At 43.9% G+C, this 16822-nt stretch overlaps 1 long non-coding RNA gene and 1 pseudogene across 2 annotated transcripts; both read right to left on the bottom strand.

The window, feature by feature from the left end:
- Positions 1-1912: 1912 nt before the first annotated feature.
- On the bottom strand, positions 1913-5135 carry LOC147992975 (uncharacterized). Of its 2 annotated transcripts, XR_015609915.1 has the most exons (6): positions 5057-5135; positions 3613-3728; positions 3440-3517; positions 3255-3356; positions 3015-3182; positions 1913-2147 (listed from the first exon to the last, which is right to left on the bottom strand). It is a non-coding gene; the product is annotated as an uncharacterized LOC147992975 (long non-coding RNA). The 2 variants fall into 2 exon arrangements; XR_015609916.1 differs by lacking the exon at positions 5057-5135 and adding an exon at positions 4324-4356 and having other exon boundaries at positions 3440-3728.
- An 8459-nt stretch (positions 5136-13594) lies between these two features.
- LOC147992974 (uncharacterized) lies at positions 13595-15786 on the bottom strand (annotated as a pseudogene).
- Between the last annotated feature and the right edge of the window lie 1036 nt (positions 15787-16822).

Below are 16822 nucleotides of genomic sequence, written 5' to 3'. Positions count from 1 at the left end.
ATGGAAAAACATTAGTACACATATGAACAAAAAAATACATATATGAACAAAAACATGCTCTGAACAATTTTTATACATTTTGAACATCTACATACACATAGCCACATACATACACATATACATTATATATATGAACAAAAAAATTAAACTAATAAAAATGAAAAAAAGAGCCGGGGCGGCGCGGCGGCTCACAGCGGGGGCGACCAACGATGACGATGGCGACGGCGGGGGCGGCGAGGGCGGGACGGGGCAGGGGCTCGGGGTGCCGGGGCGGCGCGCGCGTTAGAGCAGGGGAGCTCGAGGCGGGGCGGCGCGTGGGGGCAGGGCGACGGCGACGAGGACCGGGCGGCGACCCGTCGGGGCAAGGGCGCGGGGCGACGGCGACGAGGAGCAGGTGGCGACGGCGAGCACGGGGCAGGGTCTCGGGGCGCTGGGGCGGCACGCGCGTCAGAGCAGGGGAGCTCGAGGCGGGGCGGTGCGTGGGGGCAGGGCGACGGCGACGAGGACCGGGCGGCGACCCGTCGGGGCAAGGGCGCGGGGCGACGACGACGAGGAGCGGGCGGCGACGGCCAACACGGGCAGCCTGGCGGCGTCGTCGGGGGCAAATGGTCGATGAAACTGAAAAATTCCTAAGTCCTGCTTATATACACAGAGTATTGGTCCCGGTTCGTGGCACCAACCGGGACCAATGCCCCCTTTAGTACCAGTTGGTGCCACCAACCGGGACCAAATGCCAGTTTTCGGCAGCCCAAAGGGTGGGAAACAGAGACCTTTGGTCCTGGTTGGTGGCAGCAACCGGGACTAAAGGTGGGCATTGGTACCGGTTGGTGCCACCAACCGGGACTAAAGCCCACCTTTAGTACCGGTTGGTGCCACCAACCGGGACCAAAGGCCTTGCGCTGCCCGCGGCCAAAAGTTTAGTCCCACCTCGGTAGTTGAGAGGGGCTCGGAGTGGTTTATAAGCCCCAGGCTGCCCTCTCGAGCTCCTCTCAAATGCAGGCTTACGGGCCTAATCTCATACTATGCTATCTGTGGGCCTACTGGGCCTTCTGCGAGCCTGAATCCTGGCCCAGGTTGGATTTCTAGTCATATTCAGGCCGTGGTGGCCCAATATACAAGGATCCAGGTCTATTGCAACAAAAACGTTTGTTGCAATACATGCTGTTTCGTGGCGATAAGTACCTATTGCCACAAAACGACATTCGTTGGCAGCCGTTGCGACTGGACACATGGTAATAGGTTTTTACGACGAAAAAGCAATTGTGGCAATAAAGCGTGCTATTGCAACATACATGCGGGGAGTTGCCACATATTTTCCCGTGGCAACACTCACCTGATGCCACAATTTGATTTGTGGAGATCGCTTTAATGCAACATGTGACGAATCGTGGCGACTGATATCTTGTAGCGATAGACATTTGTGGCAACAACCTATGGCAACGACGGCCATTTCGTGGCGCATTATGCTTCCGTGGCAATAGTCAATTGTGGCAATAAACAATGGCCACAATCTGTGTTTTCGTGGCATTAGGCATGTTGCCACGACCCACCTCACTTGTGGCAATAAACTATGGCAACAATCCTTGTTTTCCTGGCATTAGGCATGTTGCCACGACCCACTGCACTTGTGGCGTTAACTTATGGCAACAAATATTCCGGTCGTCGTAACAGGAAATTGCAACATACTTGCTTTGGTGGTGATAAATAGGTATCACAACAGGTAAAATCTTTGTAGCAAGAAACTATTGCGACAATTTAAACTTTCTATGGCGATACTCTATTTCAACAAACTTACTTTGGTGGCGCCAAACAGTTATCGCATCGTGAAAAAAAAGTAGTGCCAAGCTATTGCGACAATATAAAGTGCTCCGTTGCAACATCCTTGTGCAACAAAACAGGTAGGCGTAGCGACTGAGATATGACGCAACACTATATTTGTAGTGGTGCTAGCATGTGGCAACCGAAAATGGGTTGTGGTACAACCTTTTGCAACCGTAAAAAACGTATAATATGTAAATTCATAACATTCACAATTCTCATATCAAATACCCATCAAATGAAACGCAAATGTAATTTAGCCATCCTAATTAGCTGCGAAGACTAAACTGTCCGTGATCTAGAGTCCAGTCCAGCTAGTTCTTTGGATCCTGCAATCAAGAAAAATAAAAAGTTCTAGTTAATGAGTCGAACATAACATACGCCATACAATTATTCCATCCCCATTGTTAAAAATAACTATCGCCAAACTAACTGGACTAATACTGTGTCAGCAAGCATGTAACTGAGGGTTCAGAACAATTATACAAGTGTAAATGTGTAAAGCATAAGCACAAGTACATCTACTAAAAGCTTCTCTTTTGAGAAAAGCATTACTTTATAACTTAACAATGCTAGGCTGAATCACCCAAAGCACAGGCAGCCACAAGGGCTGGTACATCGGCCTCCTATTCCACATAGTCGTTAGGTTCGTACATCCTACCAAGACTAGTAAGCTCATGAGCAACAGAGTTTGTCCAGCGATGACATACATTTATTTCATAATAAGAAAACCATAATTCGAGTCAGTACTTGTATCCTCAATAACAGCAGCATTGGCGGACGAGTCCACCTTATTGATATTCAGTGCTTGCATCAGGAGTTGCGAGTCCGTTTCAAAAACGACCCTCACGACTCACATATCAGCACCAAGAGATATTGCATGGGACATTGCAATGGAGTCGGCGGCGAAGGCATCACGCCCATGCTCATGACATCCTGCTCGTGCATACAGAATGGTGCCATCGTCCGATCGTGCATCTAATAAAAGCTTCTGCTATTGCTTTAAGTTGTGACTCGATGTATAGTTTCAGTAAAGTTAATGTCCCTAGCTAGCACATATTCATTTTTTTTGTTTAAATTGTGACTCGATGCAGCAACAACACGTGGTAAAAGAGAACAAGCAGCTAGCTAATTATGAAGGCCAATGATGTATAAAATGCAGCTGAGCATGAAGAGAAAGCAAGGTTGTGACTTACCATTGCTTGAAACATTCGAGAATTCCTTACTGCAGCTTGTATGAGCGCATTTGAAGAAATAACAGTTGGGCTTGAACCTGGAGTCTTATTAGGACTAGATCTCTGTAACAGAATATTTTGCAAGTTTGGATTACTATTTTCTTTGTTGTCAACCGTCTTCGTAGGCACCTGTAGAAATATTGTATTACTCGATATTAGATTGTAAGAAATGATGACACAAATATAAACGAAAGCAAGTACCATCATGTATTAGCGCACGGTTGCGCCGAGCATGGGATGGACATTCAACAAGGGAACACATGTCATTAGCAGACACTGGAGTGTCAGATTGTTCTGGAGTTCCTGTAAAAGATTTAGTCATGAAGGTTTAGCAATTTAACCCACACCAAGATTCTATGCATTATAGCAAATGCTAAACAATTTACCAGATCTGGGTTGTCCACGTTGGTTTTTGTATGCTGTTATACTTTCCATCCTTGTTAAGAGAACAGAGCCTTTCTTTACTGCACACAAAAACAATCATGGGACTTGGCATTAACAAAGCATTGATGTTGTGCACTATTCAGATAGGTGATTATAAAGTAAGGATGTTGTGTACCAGGAGCATCGTCCGTAAAATTCATCATTGTGCCCTTGTGACATCATTCAGATAGGTGATTATGAAGGAAGGAAATCAGCCATGATGATTGAATACATACGTTGTCCTAAAATCAGCTGGTACGAATGATATTCAGGTGAACAACAGGATCATATTCTCTCCATGAGTCAAATAAATTGTAAATGATTAATGTAATATGCTATCAAACTCCAACAAAAAGCCAACTTCGAAAATAACTATTTTCTAGTCAGGTTCAGATGGTAGAAAGCAACAATCTCTTAGGCAGTAACTAATGGAACAGTGGGGTGATTTCATCAAATTACTAACTTGTAGCAACATGGCAACATATATAAAAACATACAGATGGATGATGGCGTAACTCTGCGAAAGGGTCTAGAAACCTTAATTTGATTCAGAGGTCAATCTACCATATTCAAATGTTAGAAATAGGACAGAACTATCCAGGAGATATACTGTGAAAGGCACTATTTATCCCTTTGAAGGAAGAGTATGATGAGATACTACAATCAAGATTAGATTTTCAAATGACTGCAGACTTTCCTAGTTGACATAAAAAAGCTGGAGAGCCTGAATCATACTAACAGCATCTATGCAATCTAGGGTATGAATCAGAGATCCCTCATACGTATGTAAATAACTAACACATAGGGCATAAGGCAGAGGATATTTTTTCACTCTACCGGGACACACCTCCGTGGTCCTACTGGACTATATTTCTTGAAGTAGTGCCCATGGTTTGGGGTTCAGTTTGATCTGACTATGTATCTACACATATGAAAATAGAATGGGGTGTGGGATGGATGGATCGGAAGAGAAGAGACGAGGCATTGGAAGAGCAGCCGTCCCCGTCCAGTCCAAGACCTTGGATTGGGAGGAAGCTCCATGGCCATGGCGGAGCAGAAGCATCTCCGACTAGGCCCTTGACGCACGGGCACGGCCACGTCGTCGGAGGCGCGCCAGCCCTGGGCGACCGTGGCGGATGGATCTGGCCGCCGCTCGATCTGCTGGTTCGATCTCCCTGCGTCTCTTCTCTTTTCCTTTCTTCGGGGGAGGAGAGGGGATGGGAGAGGGCGGGGGCGTGGGCGGAGGCCAAGGGCGGGGGCGTGGGCGGAGGCCATGGGCGGCGGCGAGGTCTGGGCGTGGGTGGCGGCGCGCCGAGGAGGAGCTCGTGGGGGAGGGGGATTTGAGCCCGGGCGGGCATTGTCACGGCGTTCAACACCGAGGTGGTGTCGTGCTTGGTCCAGACACGGGCTTGATGGGCAAGGAGAACTCCGTCGGCGCCGACGCCAGACCGCATCGCTGCCGCCGCCGGCATGGCCAAGGACACGGAGACGCGGTCCACGTCGGCGGGCGCAGAGGATAACGAGGAGGGCGAGATCGAGGACTGGAGATTATAGGAAGGGAGGAGATCGGGAGGAATAACCTGACGAGTAGCAGCTGACTCAACTGTGGTGCGCTGTGTTGACGCCGTCATGACGCCGGCAGCATAGAGGAACCGGGGACGAGAGGTCAGATCCAATCGCCCGTGAAGACGCCGTGGAAGGTAACTAGCGGGAAGGTTAAATATAGGCTATATTTTTGATGGGAACAAAGACCCTAATTTGAGACCTTTTAGCAGGAGGTTAAAAATATGGTCCGTATATCTCACATCTAAGTATGATGTCAGTGTCATCTTATTTTTTATTTTTTGTCCTATTTGTTTGATTTTAATTTGTTAAAGCCCAAAACTAAAACCGAAACTAGTGTGTACGATCCTTCCTCGCCCAGGATGTGCACGATGCTGTTTTGAATGCATGGCTGCACCTTTCATCCCATGCATCAACGGCTTGATGGCATGTCGGGCACCTATCTGCCAGAAAATGTTGTTTGTATAATGGAACTCAACTAGTAAAAACTAGCTCGTCATGCGTCCGCCTATGCGGCCAGCCCTAATGCAAATCTGGTCACTAGCTCCTCTCAACAAAAAAAAAATCCTGGTCACTAGCTACCCATACAAAAAACTGATCACTAACTTTTTCTGAAAACAAGAAACTGATCCCTAGTGCTAACATCTAGGAGTATTTGTTAGCTTTTGCGTATGATCGTTGTACAAGTACACCTCTAATCGTTAGCTTCTAGGCTACCAACGATTATAACTTTTTGCGTTTTTCACTCTTATACTTTATAATTAATTTTCAGTAAGGAACAAAGTTCAGTCCAGTTCAGGATTTTACATAATTTATTTCAAATTATAAAAAATGTTAACGAATACCAAAATTTCTACAATATATGATGAACAATTCTTTAATATATGATGACCATTTTCTAAATACACACTAATTTTTAGCAAATATACAGTGTACGGTGAACTTGATTATATACGATGAACTAAAAGCAAACTTTTTTATATACATTGAACTAAAAGTGAACTAGAAAAAATAAAAAATGAGAAAAACAAATAGAGAAAATGGATAAATAAGCAGAGAACAAAAAATGAACACATTTTGATTTGTTTAAAAAAATTGATAAACATGATTTTTTTAGAAAAACGAACAAATTAATTTTTTTTGAAACAATTATTGAAACTTGTGAATTTATGAAAAAGGAAAAAGGAATCAGAAAAAATGAAATCAACTTTTGAAAAAAAAATAGCAGAGGAAAACCAATGAAGAAAAATGATAAATAAAAAAAATAAAAAACATGAAGAAAACAAAACAAAAGAAAGACGAAAAATGTATCCTAGCTACTTGGGCCGGATCGTCTGCAGTTTGTTCGCTGACGAGGGTGGACTTGCAACTAGGACAAAAAATATCGGAGCCCTAGTGGCAAGTCGAGGGTGGACTCTGAGTTGGGAATAAAAAAGGTCGGACCCTAGTTGTGAGTCGAGTTTAGACTTGCAACTTGGACAAAAAAAGTTGGGCCCGAGAGCCCTAGTGGCAAGTCGAGGGTGGACTCTCATTTGGGAATAAAAAAGGTCGGACCCTAGTTATGAGTCGAGTTTGGACTTGCAACTCGGACAAAAAAGGTTGGGCCCGAGTTGCGAGCCGAGGGTGGAGTTGCAACTGGGACGAGGAAAGGTCAAGCCCCAATTGCATGTCGATGGTGGACTTGCAACTGAGAAAAAAAGGTCGGGCCCCAGTTGCAAATCGAGGTTGGATTCGTAACAGGGACTAAAACAGGTCGGCCCCCAGTTGCAAGCCGAGGGTGGACTTGCAAGTTGGACAAAAAAAGGTTGGACCCTAGTTGCGAGTCAAAGGTGGACTTGCAACTCGGACAAAAAAGGTTAGGCCCCAGTTGCGAGTCGAGGGTGGACTTGCAACTTGGACAAAAAAAACTCTAGCCCCATTTGTGTCGAGAGTGGACTTACAACTAGGACAAAAATGGTTGGACCCCGCTTACGTATTGGGGGTGGACTTTCAACTCGAACAAAAGATCCATGAGACGCCCTCGTGGAGCGCGTAGGGCTCGTGCGATGTATCAGACATGCGTCTCTTGGGTTGCGCCGCACGAGATCTCCTCCCCCTTTCATTCGATCATTTTTTCTGTTTCCTTCGCTCCTTCTCCTCTTTCCTTTCCATGCGCTGGACCCTGGTCCTAAAAAAACTACCGCCGCGCGAGCCGAGCGCTAGCCGCATCCAGCACCCACATCATGGCGGCGCGACGAAGCAGCCCAGGCCGGCACCTCCGTGCCGCTCCCCTCTCCCTCTAATCTTGCTCCGCCACCCGCCGCTCGGCGCCTTCCGCCCGTCGGCCTCCTCCTCCCTAGATCTTGGCCGATCGATCCTGCCCGTGGGCGCGTGGCTGGACCGCCCGATACCTCAACTCTGGTGCCAACGGACCTGCCATCCTGCTCACTTTCCCGGGACTCCCGTAAGCTTCAGTGCAACGCCCTGCAGCAGCTCTCCCCTGGTCAGCCCCTCATGTTTCCCTCTGTATTTTCCGTTGCAAGTGCAGCAAAGTGCATAAATTTAGATTCAAAATACATCACATGGGCGTTAGTACTGTGCTATACATACAACATAAGGATGCTGATTTTAGTTTGAAAGTAGCAGACTAATTTTCCCTTGCTTGCTATTTTATTGGTATGTAGAACCACACATTCGTGGAGGTCAGTACCATAAAGGTATGCTATGTTCTTGAGCATAAGTTAAACAATCTGGTTGTCAGTTTTAAGCTCATGGTTACTTGTGCCGATATTTTGCCAGGAGATTATCATATTATCCATGAATATTTGTATTGAAGATCATGTGTTGGATGAATTTTGGATTGCCTGGTATCTTTGATTATTCGTACTGAAGCTCATTGGTACCTGTGCTGACATTTTTCTAGGAGATTATCATTTTATCCCTGAATATTTGTACTGAAGATCACTTGTTGGATGCATTTTTAGATGGTCTTATATCTCTAAATAGCTACGCAAGAATATTGTTTCTCATGGAAAATTGTTCCTTTTTACTAGCTAGAATTAGACAGGGTAGTAAGGCATAAGAGGTTAGTTGGTTGATTTAGTCAACTTTGAATTTATCAAGAGTGAAGATGTTAACCACCAGTATATGCACAACATGTCACTGAATTCTAGCTGTCTGAATGTTATCTCATGAATTTCAGTTATCTCTGAAATCACCAGTACATACTTGGCATCAGTGGGTGTACAAGTATACAAAAATAACATCAGCACATGAATTTCACTATACCAATACTCTGAATCAGTGAAGAATGAATGTGGATGTACAAGAAGCAAAATCCCAGTGTTATCCAAGTCACTGAAATGACAGAAAAGACATCATGTACATCCACGTTCATTCAAGTATTTTCTGTAGATCTACACTGATTCACATGCAGCAAAAGAACTAGTATTTGTTTGTACATCCACATTCATTCTGTTACAGCAAAACATCAGCAATTTCTCTGTCAAACATCAGCAAAACATTCACGTGGAGCAGTTTTGACGGCAAGCAAGCCACCACACCTAGATGCAGCGTCGCGGCCGCTTGGTATCCCTTGTGAGTGGGCAACGTCGTGTCGCCGTCGCATGGATGCAGTGCCGCAGCCGCTTGGTCTCACTCGCGTGTGGGTGTAGCACCGGGTCGCGGAGGATGCCACTGCCCGGAGGATCACCATGGCCGTCGGGTCGTAACTGCGTGGGGCAAGCGTTGTGCTGCCGTCGGGTGTGGTCAGTACCAGACCGCGGTCGCGTCGGGGCGCTGCCGTGGCCTGCGGGTCACCGTAGCTAGGGGAGCGGCACCGAAGTCAGTCATTGTTGAATCACCGCGGCGTCCAAGTCGCCCTCGCAGCTGGAGAAAAAGTAGGAAGGGGATAATTTCATGTCACGTGTACTACCATGTGACACTAATACTATTTCCTGTTCCATCAACCAAATTTTGATTTACAATATATAGATAAATTTTGCTTTACCATGTGACACTAATACTGGTATGTATGTATCCCTGTTGTCTTGTCTTGTGATGCAGCTAGTGATGCTATTGACTGTAATGCAGCTACTAATGCAGCTGTTATGTTTTTTTAACAGGACTGGCTTTACGGAGATAAGGCAAAAATGACACTGAGATAAGAGCTGGATGGACAGGGGGCATGAAGGATTTCTTGAATTTTGCCTTCGATGGTGCTCACCCAGACTCAACAGTCCCATGCCCATGTAGGAGATGTCTCTATATTGTTTAGAAAAAGAAAAGGGATGTTCCTGAACTTTTTTGATGGTTACCTACAAGTAGTATCTCTCCTAAAGTTTAGTCTGATGTGAAATAGGTTCAAACAAGGCACCCCTGCATAGTGTCATCTATTGTGGCAAATGGGAACATAAGCTAGTGCCCAGCACTAACAGTTTGGTGATGAAGAGAAGAGAAGAGTCGTTGTTGTTCTTTTAGTGATGTTGCTATTTTGACAGTGATGCTATGTACAAACTATTGCTATGAACTTGTGGTCTTTTAGTGTTGTCGCTATTTTCGTTACTTTGCCATCAACTTATGGTTTTTTGTGTGAACAATCTTTACAAGTATGGCTGCTGAAACTTGTGTGTTGTCATGTTGAAACATGTGTTATATATCTCGCTAAGATGATTTGCTATATCGTACTAAAATCTAGTGTCATATGTCCTTATATACATACATACATACATACATACATACATACATACATACATACATATATATATATATATCTTGATGTACTGTTGTTGATCTGCTGATGAATTATTGCTGGAAATTAGGCTGGGATACAGGTGTTATACTGCTCAATTGGTGGCTGGAGAGTTGTTTAAATGGAGTCTGGGAGTGTTTAAAATAGCTAGTATGCAACCTTGATCAATTTCTCTGTTTAACACATAATTTTATATGGAATCTCATTTTTTTATTAACAGCACACATAAATACATACAATCACATCAAGCAAGATACAGAAAAATTAGGAAGAGAATGTGAGGATTTGTTGCTCAGTGCTCACGACTCACCTTTGTGAGAAGGGCACTGAGCTTGCCGTCTTTTTGGTGTCTAGGATGACCTTGCTACCGGACAACGGCGGATCTAGGACCCAGGCCGGGGGGCCTGGGCCTGAGGCATGGTAATGAATTACTTCATTGACTGCAGCAAATTGCGCACTGTAGCGACACTGTACAGGCACTGTAGCAGCCTAGGCCTGGCCTAATCCTGGGTCCGCCCCTGCTACCAGAGGAGGTCAGTAGGGCGAATGGAGGAGACCCTGGTGGTGCAATAAACCCTAAAGTGAAGGGCGTCCGCGAGAGTGCAACGCTTCGCACGCGCGTAAGCGAGCGCTCCTCCAAGTTGTGATACCACCGATGTCCACTTTGCAAGATATGTGACTAAAATGCAATTTTAGGTGCAAGTTGTGTTACCTAATGTGTTAATACCTCTATAAACTAGTACGCGCCTTTAATCAGATCCTAAGAAATAGTATAATAAATAAAGGAAAAAAATCATAAGCACTGTAGAGAATATCGCTGCAATATCCTGCTCCTTTTTGGCAACACCAGAGGATTGTTGCATTATGTTGTACGTATTACCATGGATGTTGAATTTGTTGCAATATGTAATAGTTATTTCAACGCAATGAAGGTGAGGCAAAAAGTCACCCTATTACAACCAATGCATGCTTTATTGCAATACGAAGCCATGTTTTTTTGCAACAGTATCTATGACTAGCGCCACATGTCAGAATTGTTGCAATATATGTCTAAATATTACCACAAAGATGTACTTTTTTGCAATACCTAGTCTTTATTGCAACAAGATGACCAAGTCACGCAACGGGATGGAACTGTCGCAATATCACTACCATATTACAACGCCGATGCATCTTGTGGCAATACATGGCTTCTATTGCAACAAAATGAGTACTTAGCGCGATGAAACAAAATTGTGGCAATATGTAGAGCCTATTACCATAAATTGGAATTTTCTGGTAATATAGCATTTTATTGCAACAAAATATAGTTGTAGCAATAATTTTTGTTGCAATAGACCGGAATCCTTGTAGTGAGGTGGCAATTTTTTTATTTGTTTTCCAGTTTTTTGTTTTGTTTTTTGCATTATTTATTTTCTTTTGTTTTTTGCTTTATTTTTTTAATTCTTTTTTCTTTTAGGTCAGAAAAATTATAAACTTTCTGTTAGTGCCATTAGTTTTCAAATTTGAATTCTTTGAAATTTGTGTGAATCACAAGTTTGTGATTAACTTTACTATAAAATTAGTTTTTTTTTTCCATTTTTTTGTTTTGTTTTTGCATTATTTATTTTATTTTGTTTTTCCCTTTAGTTTTTAATTCTTTTTGCTTTTAGGTCAGAAAAATTATAAACTTTCTGTTAGTGCCATTAGTTTTAGAAAAATTATAAACTTTCTGTTAGTGCCATTAGTTTTCAAATTTGAATAGTTAAAATTTGAATTCTTTGAAATTTGTGTGAATCACAAGTTTGTGATTAACTTACTATAAAAATAGTTTTTTTTTTCCAGTTTTTTTGTTTTGTTTTTTGTATTATTTATTTTCTTTTGTTTTTTGCTTTATTTTTTAATTCTTTTTGCTTTTAGGTCAGGAAAATTATAAACTTTCTGTTAGTGCCATTAGTTTTAGAAAAATTATAAACTTTTTGTTAGTGCCATTAGTTTTCAAATTTGAATAGTTAAAATTTGAATTATTTGAAATTTGTGTGAATCACAAGTTTGTGATTAACTTACTAAAAAAATGAGCATAGATGCGCCTATAGAGAGAATTCAACCTAAATTCATAATAAATTTCTATGAATTTCAGAGAAATTCACTCCGAATTTAGGTCAAATTCCCTGTATAAGGGCATATATTTTCACTTTGAGAGGAGCTTAACAAGGCAGAGAGGGACGAGCTTATAAACCGGTGTGAGCGCCCTTCGGTTGGCGAGGTGGGACTAAACTCTGACCGCAACGAGGACCAACCCTTTAGTCCTGGTTTGTGGCACAAACCGGGACTAATGGTCATGGGCCAGGGGCGAGGCGCATTGGTCCCGGTTCGTGCGTGGAACCGGGACCAAAAGGTCCAGACGAACCGGGACCAATGGCCCACGTGGCTGCCCTCTTGAGTGTTCTTGGTGAGAACATAGTTGACAAGGAGCGAACCGGGATTAATGGTATTACGAGGGCCGAACCATAAGACATTAAAGCATTTCAAATCAACTCTGAAAAAGTTGAAAGTTGGCATGGTATCATAATTTCACCCACATAGCATGTGCATGTACAAAACAGACAATGGTATCATACTCGTCTGTTACAAAGTTGGCATGGTATCATCATAATAGTTGTGGGAGAAAGCCCTCACTTTTTCTTCGTTTGTGTCATTTGCTTATTGCGCCCGTAACCATGGATAATGTTCATCGTTTATCAGGATGCTTGGGTCAACCTTGATTTTGAAGGGAGGAATTTCATGAAACTTTTCATAATCTTCAGACATGTCTGTCTTGCTCTCCACTCCCACGATGTCCCTTTTTCCTGAAAGAACTATGTGGCGCTTTGGCTCATCGTATGATGTATTCGCTTCCTTATTTTTTCTTTTTCTCGGTTTGGTAGACATGTCCTTGACATAGATAACATGTGCCACATCATTGGCTAGGACGAACGGTTTGTTAGTGTACCCAAGATTTTTCAGATCCACTGTTGTCATTCTGTACTATGGGTCTACCTGTACCCCGCCTCCTGATAGATTGACCCATTTGCACTTAAAAAAAGGGACCTTAAAATCATGTCCGTAGTCAAGTTCCCATATGTCCACTATGTAACCATAATATGTGTCCTTTCCCCTCTCGGTTGTTGCATCAAAGCGGACACTGCTGTTTTGGTTGCTGCTCTTTTGATCTTGGGTGATCGTGTAAAATGTATTCCCATTTATCTCGTATCCTTTGTAAGTTAATACAGTCAAAGATGGTCCCCTGGACAACAAGTACAGCTCATCACAAACAGTGTTGTCACCTCTGAGACGTGTTTCCAACCAACTGCTGAAAGTCCTGATGTGTTCACATGTAATCCAGTCGTCGCACTACTCCGGGTGTTTGGAGCGCAGATTGTTCTTGTGTTCATCGACATACGGGGTCACCAAGGTAGAGTTCTGTAGAAGTGTGTAGTGTGCTTGAGACCAAGAATATCCGTCCCTGCATATTATTGAGTCCCCTCCAAGCGTGCCTTTTCCAGTCAGTCTCCTCTCATACCATGATTTAGGGAGACCTATCTTCTTAAGGCCAGGAATGAAGTCAACACAAAACCCAATGATATCCTCTGTTTGATAGCCCATGGAGATGCTTCCTTCTGGCCTAGCGCGGTTACGGACATATTTCTTTAGGACTCCCATGAACCTCTCAAAGGGGAACATATTGTGTAGAAATATGGGCCCCAGAATGACAATCTCGTCGACTAGATGAACTAGGACGTGCGTCATGATATTGAAGAAGGATGGTGGGAACACCAGCTCGAAACTGACAAGACAATGCGCCACATCACTGCTTAGCCTTGGCATGATTTCTGGATCGATCACCTTCTAAGAGATTGCATTGAGGAATGCACATAGCTTCACAATGGCTAATCAGACGTTTTCCGATAGAAGCCCCCTCAATGCAACCGGAAACAGTTGCGTCATAATCACGTGTCAGTCATGAGACTTTAGGTTCTGGAAATTTTTCTCTGGCATATTTATTATTCCCTTTATATTCGACGAGAAGCCAGTCGGGACCTTCATACTGAGCAGGCATTCAAAGAAGATTTCTTTCTCTTCTTTCGTAAGAGCATAGCTGGCAGGACCTTCATACTGCTTCGGAGGCATGCCGTCTTTTTCGTGCAAACGTTGCAGGTCCTCCCGTGTCTCAGGTGTATCTTTTGTCTTCCCATACACACCCAAGAATCCTAGCAGGTTCACGCAAAGGTTCTTCGTCACGTGCATCACGTCGATTGAAGAGCGGACCTCTAGGTGTTTCCAGTAGGGTAGGTCCCAAAATATAGATTTCTTCTTCCACATGGGTGCGTGTCCCTCAGCATCATTCGGAACAACTAGTCCGCCGGGACCCTTTCCAAAGATTATGTGTAAATCATTGACCATAGCAAGTACGTGATCACCGGTACGCATGGCGGGCTTCTTCCGGTGATCTGCCTCGCCTTTGTAATGCTTGCCTTTCTTTCGACATTGATGGTTGGTCGAAAGAAATCGACGATGGCCTAGGTACACATTCTTCCTGCATTTGTCCAGGTATATACTTTCAGTTTCATCTAAACAGTGTGTGCATGCGTGGTATCCCTTGTTTGTCTGTCCTAAAAGGTTACTGAGAGCGGGCCAATCGTTGATGGTTACAAACAGCAATGCATGCAGGTTAAATTCCTCCTGTTTGTGCTCATCCCACGTACGTGCACCGTTTTCATTCCACAGCTGTAAAAGTTCTTCAACTAATGGCCTTAGGTACACATCAATGTTGTTGTCGGGTTGCTTAGGGCCTTGGATGAGAACTGGAATCATAATGAACTTCCGCTTCATGCACATCCAAGGAGGAAGGTTATACATACATAGAGTCACGGGCCAGGTGCTGTGATTGCTGCTCTGCTCCCCGAAACGATTAATGCCATCCGCGTTTAAACCAAACCATACACTCCTTGGTTCACTTGCAAACTCAGCCCAGTACTTTCTCTCGATTTTTCTCCACTGCGACCCGTCAGCGGGTGCTCTCAAGTTTCCGTCTTTCTTACGGTCCTCACTGTGCCATCGCATCAACTTGGCATGCTCTTCGTTTCTGAACAGACGTTTCAACCGTGGTATTATAGGAGCATACCACATCACCTTCGCAGGAACCCTCTTCCTGGGGGGCTCACCGTCAACATCACCAGGGCCATCTCATCTGATCTTATACTGCAATGCACCGCATACCGGGCATGCGTTCAGATCCTTGTACGCACCACGGTAGAGGATGCAGTCATTAGGGCATGCATGTATCTTCTGCACCTCCAATCCTAGAGGGCATACGACCTTCTTTGCTGCGTATGTACTGTCGGGCAATTCGTTATCCTTTGGAAGCTTCTTCTTCAATATTTTCAGTAGCTTCTCAAATCCTTTGTCAGGCACAACATTCTCTGCCTTCCACTGCAACAATTCCAGTATGGTACCGAGCTTTGTGTTGCCATCTTCGCAATTGGGGTACAACCCTTTTTTGTGATCTCTAACATGCATCGAACTTCAGCTTCCCCTTTTACTTTCGCATTGCGTCCTTGCATCGACAATGACCCGGCGGAGATCATCATCATCGGGCACATCGTCTGGTTCCTCTTGATCTTCAGCAGCTTCCCCCGTTGCAGCATCATTGGGCACATCATCTGGTTCCTCTTGATCTTCAACAGCTTCCCCCGTTGCAGCATCACCGTATTCAGGGGGCACATAGTTGTCATCGTCCTCTTCTTCTTCGCCGTCTTCCATCATAACCCCTATTTCTCCGTGCCTCATCCAAACGTTATAGTGTGGCACGAAACCCTTGTAAAGCAGGTGGGTGTGAAGGATTTTCTGGTCAGAGTAAGACTTCGTATTCCCACATTTAGGGCATGGACAACACATAAAACCATTCTGCTTGTTTGCCTCAGCCACTTCGAGAAAATCATGCACGCCCTTAATGTACTCGGAGGTGTGTCTGTCACCGTACATCCATTGCCGTTTCATCTGCGTGCATTATATATAATTAAGTGTGCCAAAAACCATTACAGAACATCATGAATAGATAATTAAGTGACCAAATTAATAGAAGTTCATCATCACATTAAAATCAAAGTACATACATAGTTCTCATCTAACAACATATAGCTCTCGAGAGCATCTAATCAATTAAACCATACATTAAAACTATGTAAAACATTTCAATGCGAAAACAAATGCGATATAATCGCAACCAAGGTAACAATTGATCCAACGACATAATGATACCAAGCCTCGGTATGAATGGCATATTTTCTAATCTTTCTAATCTTCAAGCGCATTGCATCCATCTTAATCTTGTGACCATCGACGACATCCGCAACATGCAACTCCAATATCATCTTCTTCTCCTCAATTTTTTTATTTTTTCCTTCAAGAAATTGTTTTCTTCTTTAACTAAATTTAACCTCTCGACAATAGGGTCGGTTGGAATTTCCGGTTCAACTACCTCCTACATAAATAAAATCTATGTCACGTATGTCGTCATAATTTTCATAAACAATAAATGAACCAATAGTTATAAAGATAATATATACCACATCCGAATCATAGACAGGACGAGAGCCGACGGGGGCGGATACCAAAATCATCGCACTATATAATGACAAGCAATAAAATAGTAAGAAAATTAGACAAGTATCTATCTAAAGTAAGAATTATTTTCTTTCAGAAAGAAGATAAAAATAAGAGGCTCACCACGGTGGTGCCGGCGACGAGATCGGCGCGGGCGATCGACGGCGGTGAAGACGGGAATGGGACGTGACGGGCCGCTAAACCTAGACAAATCTCGAGGAAAATTTCGTTTTGAGGTCGAGCTTCGAGAGGAGAAAGCTTAACTAGTGTGGCTCGGGTATTTCATCGAACACCTCATGTGCATAGGGGGTGAGCTAGAGCACCACAAAGCCCTCCCCTCGCCGGCCAGAGAAAAACAGAGCACTGGAGTGCTCTTCTCACGGGCGAGGGGTATATATAGGCACATCATTGGTCCCGGTTCGTGACATGA

Source organism: Triticum urartu, chromosome 1A, assembly GCF_056163025.1.
Source record: "Triticum urartu cultivar PI428250 chromosome 1A, HENAU_Tu73, whole genome shotgun sequence".
Classification (NCBI taxonomy): domain Eukaryota; kingdom Viridiplantae; phylum Streptophyta; class Magnoliopsida; order Poales; family Poaceae; genus Triticum; species Triticum urartu.
Note: the sequence above shows the minus strand (reverse complement) of the source record. Positions and strands in the feature narration are given on the sequence as shown.